The sequence below is a fragment of the Gastrolobium bilobum genome, unplaced genomic scaffold (assembly GCF_033153095.1).
Source record: "Gastrolobium bilobum isolate Gb01-03AN ecotype WA unplaced genomic scaffold, APGP_CSIRO_Gbil_v1 utg4894, whole genome shotgun sequence".
Classification (NCBI taxonomy): domain Eukaryota; kingdom Viridiplantae; phylum Streptophyta; class Magnoliopsida; order Fabales; family Fabaceae; genus Gastrolobium; species Gastrolobium bilobum.
Window position 1 is genome coordinate 131,100 of NW_026897359.1, and position 12,159 is coordinate 143,258.

General features: G+C 33.6%; 3 non-coding genes across 3 annotated transcripts; all 3 read left to right on the forward strand.

The window, feature by feature from the left end:
- The first annotated feature begins 1,873 nt into the window (after positions 1 to 1,873).
- On the forward strand, positions 1,874 to 1,958 carry LOC133306228 (small nucleolar RNA SNORD25). The gene has a single exon (XR_009750859.1). It is a non-coding gene; the product is annotated as a small nucleolar RNA SNORD25 (small nucleolar RNA).
- A 343-nt stretch (positions 1,959 to 2,301) lies between these two features.
- Positions 2,302 to 2,390, forward strand: LOC133306230 (small nucleolar RNA snoR31). The gene has a single exon (XR_009750861.1). It is a non-coding gene; the product is annotated as a small nucleolar RNA snoR31 (small nucleolar RNA).
- A 325-nt stretch (positions 2,391 to 2,715) lies between these two features.
- On the forward strand, positions 2,716 to 2,809 carry LOC133306233 (small nucleolar RNA snoR31/Z110/Z27). The gene has a single exon (XR_009750864.1). It is a non-coding gene; the product is annotated as a small nucleolar RNA snoR31/Z110/Z27 (small nucleolar RNA).
- The last annotated feature ends 9,350 nt before the right edge of the window (positions 2,810 to 12,159 follow it).

Genomic DNA, 12,159 nt, shown 5'->3' on the forward strand with positions numbered 1-12,159 from the left:
ACTGAAGGCTATTTTTGACACAAAATTCACATCTCCTTTTTCATTTAAGTCACAGTACCACATTCTGTGTGGTCTTTTTGTTTCAAATTTTGGTCTAAGATTACACATGAAATCAAATCCTAGTTATCCAATTCTCCCAGCAAATTTTTTTTAAAAATGCTACCAAACATGGTATGTTGGAATACCCATTTTCACTTTTCCATGCATCCCAAAAAAATCTTCCTACCAAACACCCTCTAATGGAAATCATTTGGAAAAGAAAAGTTTTTCTGAAATCAAAAATAATTATATATTACGGATAATACATAGTTATAATATTAAATTTTTTTTCTCTCCTCATACATTGTCGACTGACATGGAGGAGAGAGAAAAAATAATTTTACCATTATAACTTTTAGGGGTGAAAGTGGGCTGGGCTGGACCAAGCTTTATCCCGAAAAGCCCAAGCTTCCATAAAATTTTCTTAATTTGGCCTGACCCAAGCCTAGTACGAGTCTAACTGATAGCCTGGCTTGACCCGTTTATAAAAAAATAAATGGCCTGACCTAGCCCGTCAGCCTGTTAATTTTTAACTTCCAAGCAGAATCATGAATCAACTTTACAAAATACTCAAATTCTGTTGCTAAACCAAAAATCATAATTTTAACGTCCAAATAGAATCATGAATCACAATAAAACTCATATAATATGCATTTAAGTCACTTTCAAAAGCAAAATACTCAAACTAAATAACATATATTTCATCAGATCCAATAAACAAATGCATACTATGTAAATTAAAATAGCTACATGAATCCAACAAACACACATGATGTTTGTAATAAGTATAACCTCTCCCAAAAACTTTTTAATATATTCTTATACACAATCTAACATGCAGAGATGTTGGTTCCTCCTACATAAGAAATAAAGTCAGATTTCTATTAAAATATAATCGAATATAATTAAGTTATAAATTATTGCAATTGATTAAATTTATATATTTTATTTTTTCTTCAAGGCATACTTATTCTATTTTATTTTATTTAAAATAATAGTACAATATAGGTCGACATGTAAGTTTATATGTCAGGCCTTGTGAAAGTAGGCCAATGGCCTTTTTATTAAACAAGCTTTTTCAAGACCCAAGCTCAGCCTATCTTACGAAATATACTAGGTCAGGTCTGGTCTGACGTAGACCGAGCCGTAGGCCCCTGTAGACCAGCTCGACCTAGTTTCATCCCTAATAACTATGTATTACTCGTAATACATAATTAACATGGGTTGCTACAGATAATTTTTTTGCAGCAACATAAGAAAAATGGAACAGTTAAACTGTTTGATAAGTTATTGATGGTTACCCAAAATTGTTAAATTGATGTCCCTTATATTTTGAGCATCAAATTGATATTTCCATTTTCTTTTTATATTTGAATTAGAGATTTACAATTGGGCCACAAAATCGGCAGATTGATTATTAAGAATTCAAAAGGGTGAAATTGGGTTGGGCTTAACATAGACTCGGTCACTTGGGTTGTCTATAAATTTTAAATTACCTCTATAATGTTTGCAGCTGAAATTAGGGTTTTTGTTTACAAACCTCTCTGTTTGTCGCTGTTTTCTATTGTCTTCAAAATGTTTCGTTTATGCTATGTTTTATTTCAATTATAGTGAAAGCTTCATTATCTGGTCATTGTGGATTTTCGATTCCCATTCGACTCGTTCCCTTGAAGCTATATCGTTTGTGTTGTTCTTTTTTTTATGCCTCCCGAAACCCCCTTTTTTCCTGATGTTTTGGGAAAACACTGGAGCAACTAAATTTCTTCCGAAAGATTCGATTTTGATTTCTGGGTTTGTGTTTTTTTGTTGATTGATGAAATGGGTGTGCGTCATATTTAACTGTGATGAGCCCAACAGACCTGTAATGATTTGCGGGCATGATCGCAATCATTAATGAACATCTAAGGGACTGAGTTATGTCCTGTAGATCTCGCATTTATAAATTGTTGTTGCATGTCAACTGTGTATGATTTCATATTTGTGTTTTTTATTCTTAGTAGAAGTTAAAATGGCTTCGGATCTCAATGTGGTATTTGCTTGCATATTCTGTTTTTCACTTTGTTTGGCAAAAATTTCGAATTTGAGGATTGATGATTTAATATCCAAATGTTTAGATTATTGCTAATGGTGTTTTGAAGTCATATGGTTTAAGTTGTTATTTTGCAAAAGATTCAATTTTCTTTGTTTGTAATAGTATTTTGATTTCTGCTTTGAACTTATGACACGAGTATTAAATGTATCTTTGAAGTATTATAGCTTTGGTAGATTGGGATGAAGCAAAGTATATAATCCAACACTTGATCTGAGATAATTGCGTGATTGTAAACCTACCATTTTGCTACTGAATCTACCAGGTGCTATACTTTTTCTCTTTGTTCACTAAGGGCAAGTTATGTCAGTGAAACAAATGACGGAAATTATCTCTTTTTTGTTATTTATTTTCCTTCACGCAGTTGTTCATCCTAAAGAGTAGAACAGGTTCTTGTTGTGCCTGTGTTTTGTGATGTGATTTTAGATTAGATTTAATTAAGTTCTGATGCTTTTGGCTTTGCATAGATGGATTAACATCTACCTATGTGACTAGAAAATGGATCCTTTCATGTAAAAAAAACATGATGTGATAATCGTTGGTAGCTGGATTTATAAGTTCCATCCATTTCCTTTCTTTCCTTGTCTCACGTCAAGTGATGAAATTGGAAAAATCTTAGGACACCTTCCTACACAGCAGAAGTTGCTGTGGATGAGAACAATTTTCCATGCTGATGATGTGTTGACATGATGACAGGGCAATTGGATATTCATTTCAAATACTTCCAATACCTTAAACTTTTCATATTTAGTTCGTATAAATCGTGTTCTCGTATCAGCAACATTCGTCCTATGTATAATGTATACATTGTCAATTCAAATTAGACTATTATCCTCATTTTTTAGTTTGTTTTTTTCAAAATTAAATGTTTCTAAAATAATATAAAATTTCTAGTATGATTAATAAAAAATAAGAGAAATCTATTTTATTGTGTTTTGGTTTTTTGTTCTTAAAACAGATTTGAACAATAGTTTGTAAAAACTATTTTTCAGAATAAAAGAAGAAATAAATCTGTTTGATAAAATTATTTTTAAAAGAGTTTTAAAATTTAAAAAAAGAAAAATTTGTTTACTAATTTTGTTTTGAAAACATATTTTTAAAGTTAAAAAATAGAAAATTTGTTTGATTACTATTTTTTTTGTCGATTTTTTTTTATAATTTTTTTAATCATATGTAAAATTTTAAATATATTTTATTAAAATATATTTTTAACACTATAATAAATCACATTATAATTATTTTTAAAAATTAAAGTAAATCACACTGTAAACTAATGAAAACAAAATGAAATTTTAAATGTTATTTGAAATTATTTTTAATGAAATGAAAGTCAATTATCATGCTATTGACTTATTAAACATAAAAGTAGAGTAGAGTAGCTGTTTTATAACCAGCAGTGACAACAAGTGTTGCTCTGACAAGAACACATAGTGAACTTCCTATGGACAAAGCTACATGGACAACTCTAAGCATACTTCCTCAATAGTTGCGTCAAATTTGAAGAAGTTGAAACAGAATTTCAGCCAGCAATATGAATGGTACAAGAGCTCCTCCATATTCTGTTGTGATAGATTTCCAATAGACTGAAAAGCCAACTTTGTCTTTCTCTCTTCTTCTTGGACAAGCTGGCCTTTTGGCTCACATTTTTCATCTTCTCCACCATTTTGCACACCTTCCTTTACTTCTTTTTCTTCAGCACCATGAGAAATAGAGGCATGTACATCTTGTTGTGATGTACTTATTTTCTCAGCACTAAATACCCTTTTGGGTCCCCGACAAAAAACACGGTCCTCACTTTAGCCTTTTACAAAAATAATTTAGTCAATTAATCCCTAACAAATTCAAAATGGACCCATTTTAGTCCTTTTGAGGGACTAATATGGATCTTTTTTGAATTTGTGAAGGACCACGATTTCAACTAAATGAGTCCACTTTAAATTTATTTGGGACTAACTGACTAATTTATTTTTGTAAGGGACTAAAATAGGGACAGTATTTTTTGTTACGGACCAAAAGAGTATTTACTCTTTTCTCATACCGGCCCTCCATCTAATGAATCAAGGGCAGACAAAGCTTCTCTATGAGCACCCACAAGTTCCATAAAATCAGTTCCTGAATTGAGCAGATCATTTTACTTTCCACATTGAGTAATTTTCCCATCTTTCATGACCTAAGAAGATGACACAATCTGATAATACAATTAGGGGATAAAACAAGCAAAACTCTATTTGGATTAATGGCAATATGAGTCTGAGAATTGCTCACCAAGAGAACGTCAGCAGCAGATAAGAACTCTACTTGATGAGTGACAAATAACTGTCTTTGAACTTAAAAGGCCCAGCAAGCATTCCTGCCATTCCTTCTTAGAAGTCTTTGGTCACTCCTTAGGAAGATGAATTCCACATCTGAGAATTATAATTCTTCTCTTAGAATTCTCATGTTGAATTTTGGGTTTTGTCAATGTAAGTAGCCTGAGGTGATGCCAACAACTTATTCTTCCGGTCTCATAAGAGTTTTATACCAAGAATATAATTGGCTTCCCCAGTACTTCCATACCAAAACACTAACTTAGCCAACTCTTTATGCTTGATATTACCTCCATATTGTTTCTAATAAGGAGCATATCATCTACATAAAGTACCAGAAAAGCTACTGTCTTCCGTTGTATCCTTTACATACAAATACACATCATTCATCAAGGTTCTCTCAAAATCAAAATTTTGATAACCTGATCAAAACTGATGTTTCAAGACTTGGATGCTCGCTTAAGTCTATGAAATAGACTTTCACAACTTGCATACCGTGTGTTCCTACTCATTTGCTATAAACCCTTTTGGTTGTTGTATGTAGATATCCTGACATCCAACTCTCAAAATGAAATCTTATAATTGAGACTTATAGCAACTAAGAGAATCTGGATAGACTCAAGCATGGCGTCTGGCAAAAAATGCCTTCAAGCTAGCTTTGAAGGTTTTCACCTTTCTGTCCATCATCTCTTTGCCTTTTATGTCCACATGCACCTTGTGGGTTTTACCCCTCTTGGTGTCTTTACTAGGACCGAACAGAGTTGAAATACAAGTATTTCATCTCATTGTTCATAGCTTGAGCAACACTTGATCAACAACACCTTCTAGTGCATTATCGTAACTAGTAGGATCAATATCACTCAACAAGAGACAACTTGAGAGTTAACAAGGTTCTCTCCCACTATGAATGTACTGCACTAGACCTTGTGTATTTATAAGTAAAACAAAGAGTGGGTCAAATGATGGATCTTCAATTTCTTGAGGATCCGCTTATCCTTGATATTGTTCCTTTACATGTGATACTAATATTTCTACTAGTTTCACTTATATATTATCATGTTGAATTTCCAATCATGGTTCTCTTGTTTGTTCACTTAGAGATATATTTATCCCCTCTTGAACAATCAAGGGAACAGTGGATGAAGCTTCTAGAGATTCTGGAAATTCTTGATCTGAGATAAATCTCATCAAGAATAACCTAACTTAAGAGCTTATAATTTCTTATCTAGTCCTCCTTTAAGAAAATCATGTGAGTGCTCACTTAGATTATCTTGTCCTTAAGACTAAATAAGAAATCATCCCTAGTTCTCTTAGGGTAGCCAAAAGATATGCACTCTTCCATACAAGATTCTATCTCATTTGACTGTTGTTGTAGGACGTGTGTCGTAGCACCCTAAATCCGAATATGGTTTGATCTGGGCTTGCACCCTTTCCATAATTCTTTAGGTGTCTTTACAATAAACTTTGACGGAATCAGGTTAAGAAGGTACATTTCCTTCTCTTAGGCATCTTCCTTGAACAACATTGACAAAGATGAATAACTGAACATGATCTTCACCAAGTCTAGAAATGTTTGATTTTTGCATACTGCAACTTCATTCAACTAATGCGTTCTTAGAGTTGACAGTTACAAAAACTATCCCCTCTTAAATCAGGTAAGACCTGAACTTACCAGACAAGTAGCCAACACTTTAGTCAGACCAAAGTGTTTTTGATTTGAACACCTACATGCTTTTCTGCCTCAGACTTAAACCTCTTGGAAATTTCCAGAAGCTTTAGACTTATGGCGCACTTGGTTCATCTGTCCCAATCCAGAGTAAACATTCATATAATGAAGTACTCATCACCTCTTATGGTCTGAACGCTAAGTGGTCCACATACTTTAGTATGTACCAGTTCCAGTTGAATAGTTACGCAAACCTTTTTGGCCCTTGTAGGATTGCTTGGCCACTTTACCTTCCAAATAGAACTAACATGTAGCTGTTAGTTAAAAGATTATTGAACTTTCAGTCCCTCTTTTAACTAAAATATGTTTCCTACTTGAGATAATATGACTCAATCACAAAGGCCAAAGTTATGTTTCATTTGAAACTTTTATTTCTTTGGTGAAAGTTCTTGTTCATCATCCTTTCCATTCAACATAACAAATTTAAAAAGGGTATAGGACATAGGTAATAAAGACTATTTAAACAATGTACCAGAACAAAACAAGACGAAGATGAACTTCAAAATGTAACTGAGGAATCAATTGCATTGTCAAACCATGTTTTAACCAAAACAACTAACAAAAATTGAATTCCTCTTGAAATCCGGAACAAATAAACAATCACTCAAAACCATAGTCGTATAAATAACTTGTCCTACTGCAAATGCAGACACAAGTTTCCATTTTCAAGCTTAAAATATGTATGTCCATTGCTGACAGGTATGCCATATTTGAACTACTACAAAGAGTAACAAACATAATCAGTGATTCCTGAATCAATAATTCATTCACTGATCAGGCCTTGATATGCCCATGTCTGGTTCTTTTCATCACCTCTGGGCAATTTTTCTTTCAGTGTCCCTTTAGTCTGCACTTGAAGAACTTGCCTTGCGGCTTCTTCATAGCAACTGGTTTGACAACTGATAGCCAAGTCATTTTGTGCTTGTTACCACCCTTGGGTTTCCCTTTGGATTTAACAAGACTCTTAGCAAAACCTGCACCGACTGCATTCTGTCTAGCAGAGCTGCTAGACGCAGCAAACATGTCATTAAGAGTCTGAAGCATTTCTACTCCACTCTTAATCATGTACACTTGTTTCTGCAAGTATTTGGAAAGACTGACAATAATATAGCAGCGAACTACCATATCTGCCCTTTCCCAATCTGAGAAATGCATCTTAGTTTCCTAAGACGCATCCTCTGCAGGTTGCTATGGCCCTCGCATTGTCAGAACAAATTTTAGCTTCCATGTTTTAGAACAATATCAAAAAATTTGCTTTTCACTTATTCATAGTTGGTACCATCTAGAGGTTTTCGACTCAAAATCATTTCTAAGATATTTTCTGAAAAACATATAAAGCACACAATTACAAACAAATAATGCAATAAACAAACGAAAAAAATTATTAAGATTTAATCTAGTGAAATCTGATTATCCTTATCCGATGGGGCTTCAGCGATAATCATTTCACTAATAAACCCACAAATGGAGCCCGCATGTTTTAAAATTAATTAAATTTTAAAACCTTCACCCATTCAACATTTTTGTTTGAGAATTTTCATAAGGCCAGTCGAATTCATTGTTTAATTTCAAAATTATCTTTAATAACTTAGTATTATCGACGATGGGCCGTACAATACTTTATTAAAATTTTGAAATTATTAAGGCTCAATAAAATCCAATCATGCTTATCCGTTGGGGCCTCACATGATTATTTTATTGATAGGCCCACAATGCGCCTGGAGGTTAAATTAATTTCTTAATTTAAATCTCCTCCCATAGATATTTAAGTCCAATCTAATAAAATCCAATCATGCTTATTCGATGGGACTTCACATGATTATTTTATTAATGGTCCTATAATGCGCTTGAAGGTTAAATTAATCTCTTAATTTAAATCTCCTTCCATTCAACATAAGCAACATTTTCTAATTTTCAAGAATTATTTAATTGAGAGTATCCTTTGTTCGATTTCAAAAACTATATAAGTAAGAGCGCCGATAAACGTGCACTAAGCTTAACATAATTTTGAAAGCATTAAGGTCCTGAAATCCGGTCACTTTACATCAGCGTGTGCTCCAAACAATCATGATACATGAAGGTTGTATGCAGCGAGTGTTATTCCATGACCATTTCAGAAAATCCACAAATTACTCGCAAAATAAAAAAAATTCTCTTAGGAAATTTTCTCTAATTATTTTTCTAGATTTAAATCATCCAAATAGCTGACTTAATTATTAATCTAGATTGCAACAATCATAATAATTATCATTTATAAGGATAATTTGAAATCAAAATAATTTCAATTCAAAATAATTTCAATAACGATTATTTGTCTTGATGTTAATTATCCAAAATTAATTAATTCAATTATTAATCTATATTTTTAATAAAAATCATAATAATTATTAATTAATTTCTTAGGATGATTTAAATCAAAATAATCCCATAATAACTATCATACTAGTCGCTGAAGACATAATAGCTATTATGCTCATGCAATCATACAGGTTATGCAACAATATGGTACCACCTATTCTATATGGCATGTTATCGCAATAAAGCATGTTATCAATCATATAATTTATACCAATCAATAAAAGCATTAAATAATAAATCATAATTACTTTAATCCATGGCCTTCCTATTTTAAAGAAAATAAAATTAAATAAAATTAAATAATACAACTCTGGAATTCGACTTTCGCCTAGCCCATAGTATCTGTCTCAAGCCCCTTTAGGGTTTCATGGGCCAAAAGCCCAAAGACCCAATCCTTTGGCGAGAAACCCTAGGACGCGAAAGAGGAACCCTAGCCGTCAGGTCTGCCGCGCTGTCACCCGAAGTCAAATCAGGCTGAAACTCCAGGTTAAGGACCGCCACGTAGAGACGAGTGCACCGCCGCCGGAACCACCCAAAAAAAAGTGGCCGGACGCTCCCTCACTCTCCCATTCTTTGCCGGAGAGTGGAAGCCACTCTCAGCCGCTTGTTGAGGCGCGTGGAGGAGCGTGAAGGCTCCGATGGCGGCGATCCACCCACCGTTGCGTTCGTCTTTCCGTCCTCTTTCCAACCATATATAGATCGCCCCATTCCGAGATCGGTAAGTCCTCGAAAAGTCTTCGACAGTGATGACTGCGCATCTTCCTCGCGATTTCTCGATCTTGAACTTTTACAAAATATTGAAAAAATACACAGAAATTCCAAAAATAAACAAAAACAGCAAGGAGGAAACCTAATCATATGGGATTAGCCTCCTTGTTACAAATCGAGAAATACACGAGAGACCTTAACCATGGATTAAAGCATTTTTACCGATTAAAATTTAATCTTTTATGAAAATGAATTATAAAATACACATGCTAGATTCATACCATAATCCTAGAACCCTAGGTGCCACATTTCAAGAAGCAAAACTAATTACATGAATAGTGAAACTAGATTCACATACCAATGTACAGCCAATGCTCTGATACCAATTGTAGGAAATCTTAGATTTATGCGGAAGCGGTTTAGGACCTAGTACATTGGTATGCTTACCGAATCATCCTTGTTTCACAATTACCTCTCGGTGCGCAGGTCTCGTGTAGAATCTTCCCTTGTAGGATTCCTCTTCACGAACAGCTCACCTCAGCGCCGCAGCACGAACAACCTCCTTGAAGTTGGACTGTGGCAGATCTTCCAAACTATCTCTCGAGGAGGAAGGGGAAGTGTGTGGGCACTGATTAGATTCTGAACTTGCCTCTTTCTCACAAAAAAGACCTAGGAGGCTGATGACTTAAGAGGTACTATTTATATGGGTTCCAAGAAACCCTAGCTCATTGGGCTCTAGGTTCCTTGGGCTCTTCTCATACTAATAACCCATTTGGGCTTTAGTAAAAGAGCAAACCCAACAGCATTGTAGTTTTTCTTCTTCTTGGTTGGTCAATAATATTTTCTGTTAAAATAAGGTTCGAAAGTTTCATGCAATAATCACAACATATCGAGCCATGCATACGCTTATTATTGTAAAAAAGTCCACGGTATGCTCCTATATAACCCTCCTAAACCAACTATATTCAAGCTAGAAGCAGTTGAAGAAATCTATACATTCAAACCAATTATATTCAGGTTGTTTCAAGTATGGCTTCGCCAATCAAATTCAAATTGTTCACAGCTTTTTTAATTGTTTTAGTTGCGGGTGTTGCTGCTCAAGAATGTCATCCAATCGACTACGTTCTGGACAACATCAATAATCATGCAGAATGTCATCCAATCGACTACGTTTTGGACAGCATAAATAATCATGCAGATGGACTCAGTAATCATGCAGTGATGGGTGGACTCTTTTCCTTTCTGTTTACAATTCTCATTGCGAGAGATTTGCTTTAAGAACTCTTTCAGTTTGTTTCAACAGCTCCCCATTTTTCTTCGTGCTTGTTTTAGTCTTGAAATGTCATATACATTTTTGACTTCTCTATGTTGTTTGGAATTGTGTAGTAATAAGCTGTGATTATCTATAGTATATATGCAGCGTTGTCAAGAGTGCGAGTTCGAGCCGGTGATATATATGCTTCTTTGTAACGTAAAAGTGAAATTTGATGGGGAGTGGTTTATATATATATATATATGTGTGTGTGTAACATTTTCATTTTTCATCCGTAACATATTAGTTGGAATTTTATATTAATAAGATGTGATTTATATATAACATATATGCAGCATTTTGATTTTTCGTCTATCGTATTAATTGAGAAAACGGTAAATAAGCATCTATATCTGATTATGAATTTCAAATACTTAATAATTGGAATTTTGCGAACAATGTTATTATTATAAATTGTGAAAGGATGGAATTATTTAAGCATGCATGCATATTTTTGGAGCCTCTCAGATTAAATTATTTTTCCTCCAATTTGTATTCCTTGTAGAGTTATGCAAAAGGAGCGTGCTAAAATGCCATACAACTTTGTCACATGCATAATGAAATTGATCTTGTAATATCACCGTTCAAATTCATCAGCATAACATAACATGTAAAAAACGAATTCAACTAAAAAAGTTAAACCATTGGTGGAAGGTACTTTATTATTTTATATTATTCCTTAACATAAATATAGAGCCTTTTGAAAATTCCTTTATAACATTGCTTAAGCCCATAATGTATTGGAGGCTGGAGCATCTTCAAATTTCAGAGATAAAGTCTTAGACATCTAAGACACCACTAATGACAATGAGAATTGGTTGTTGAATATCAATGTTAAGAATGACTGATTGTAGCATGTTATACCATGCAAGTTTTTGCCCCAATGGAGGAGATCCTAATTGATGACACAGACAGCACCCCAAGAGGATGTATAATCCACTGACGACATTTTGTACATTCAAAAGTAAAACAACTGAAGCATATCTTTACATTAAAAAGCAAAATTATCACCCTATCAAAAAGAGGGCTAGTATTGAATTTGCTTCTCAACCTATTTCACCTCAGACTCGCCGTACTACTTCCATGCTATTGAGCACTTCCATATTTTTTAAGGTTGGAAGCAGAGGAGGATGAAGTAGTACTCTTCCTATTTGTTTTAGATGTTGTCCACCCAAACATCTTTCTATGCAAGGATTTGTGAAGTGAATACAAGTTATAATTACAAGAGCAACTTAATTTCTGTTAGTTATTTGATTAAATATGACTTCATAATGCAATTTCATTCCTCAATTTCAATTTGAAGTTCATCTTCATAATATTTGTTCCGATACATTGTTTAATGATATTTATTAACTATGTCTTATACCCAATTAAATTAATAATAATGAATTAAAGGATAAAGAACATATCCCTTCACTAAAGAAAAAAAAAATGAAACCTATATTTATATAATACTTGCGATTAGGTCTTGTTATCTCAAAAAAAAAAAAAAAGGTTTAGTTAAAAGTTTGATTTTAAATTCCTTAGTCTTTGAGTCAATATCTACATGTGAGTCATGTTTGAATAGTAAATATACCAAGCAATCTTTCTGTAGTAACCATAAAAAAATGCAGAACCACAT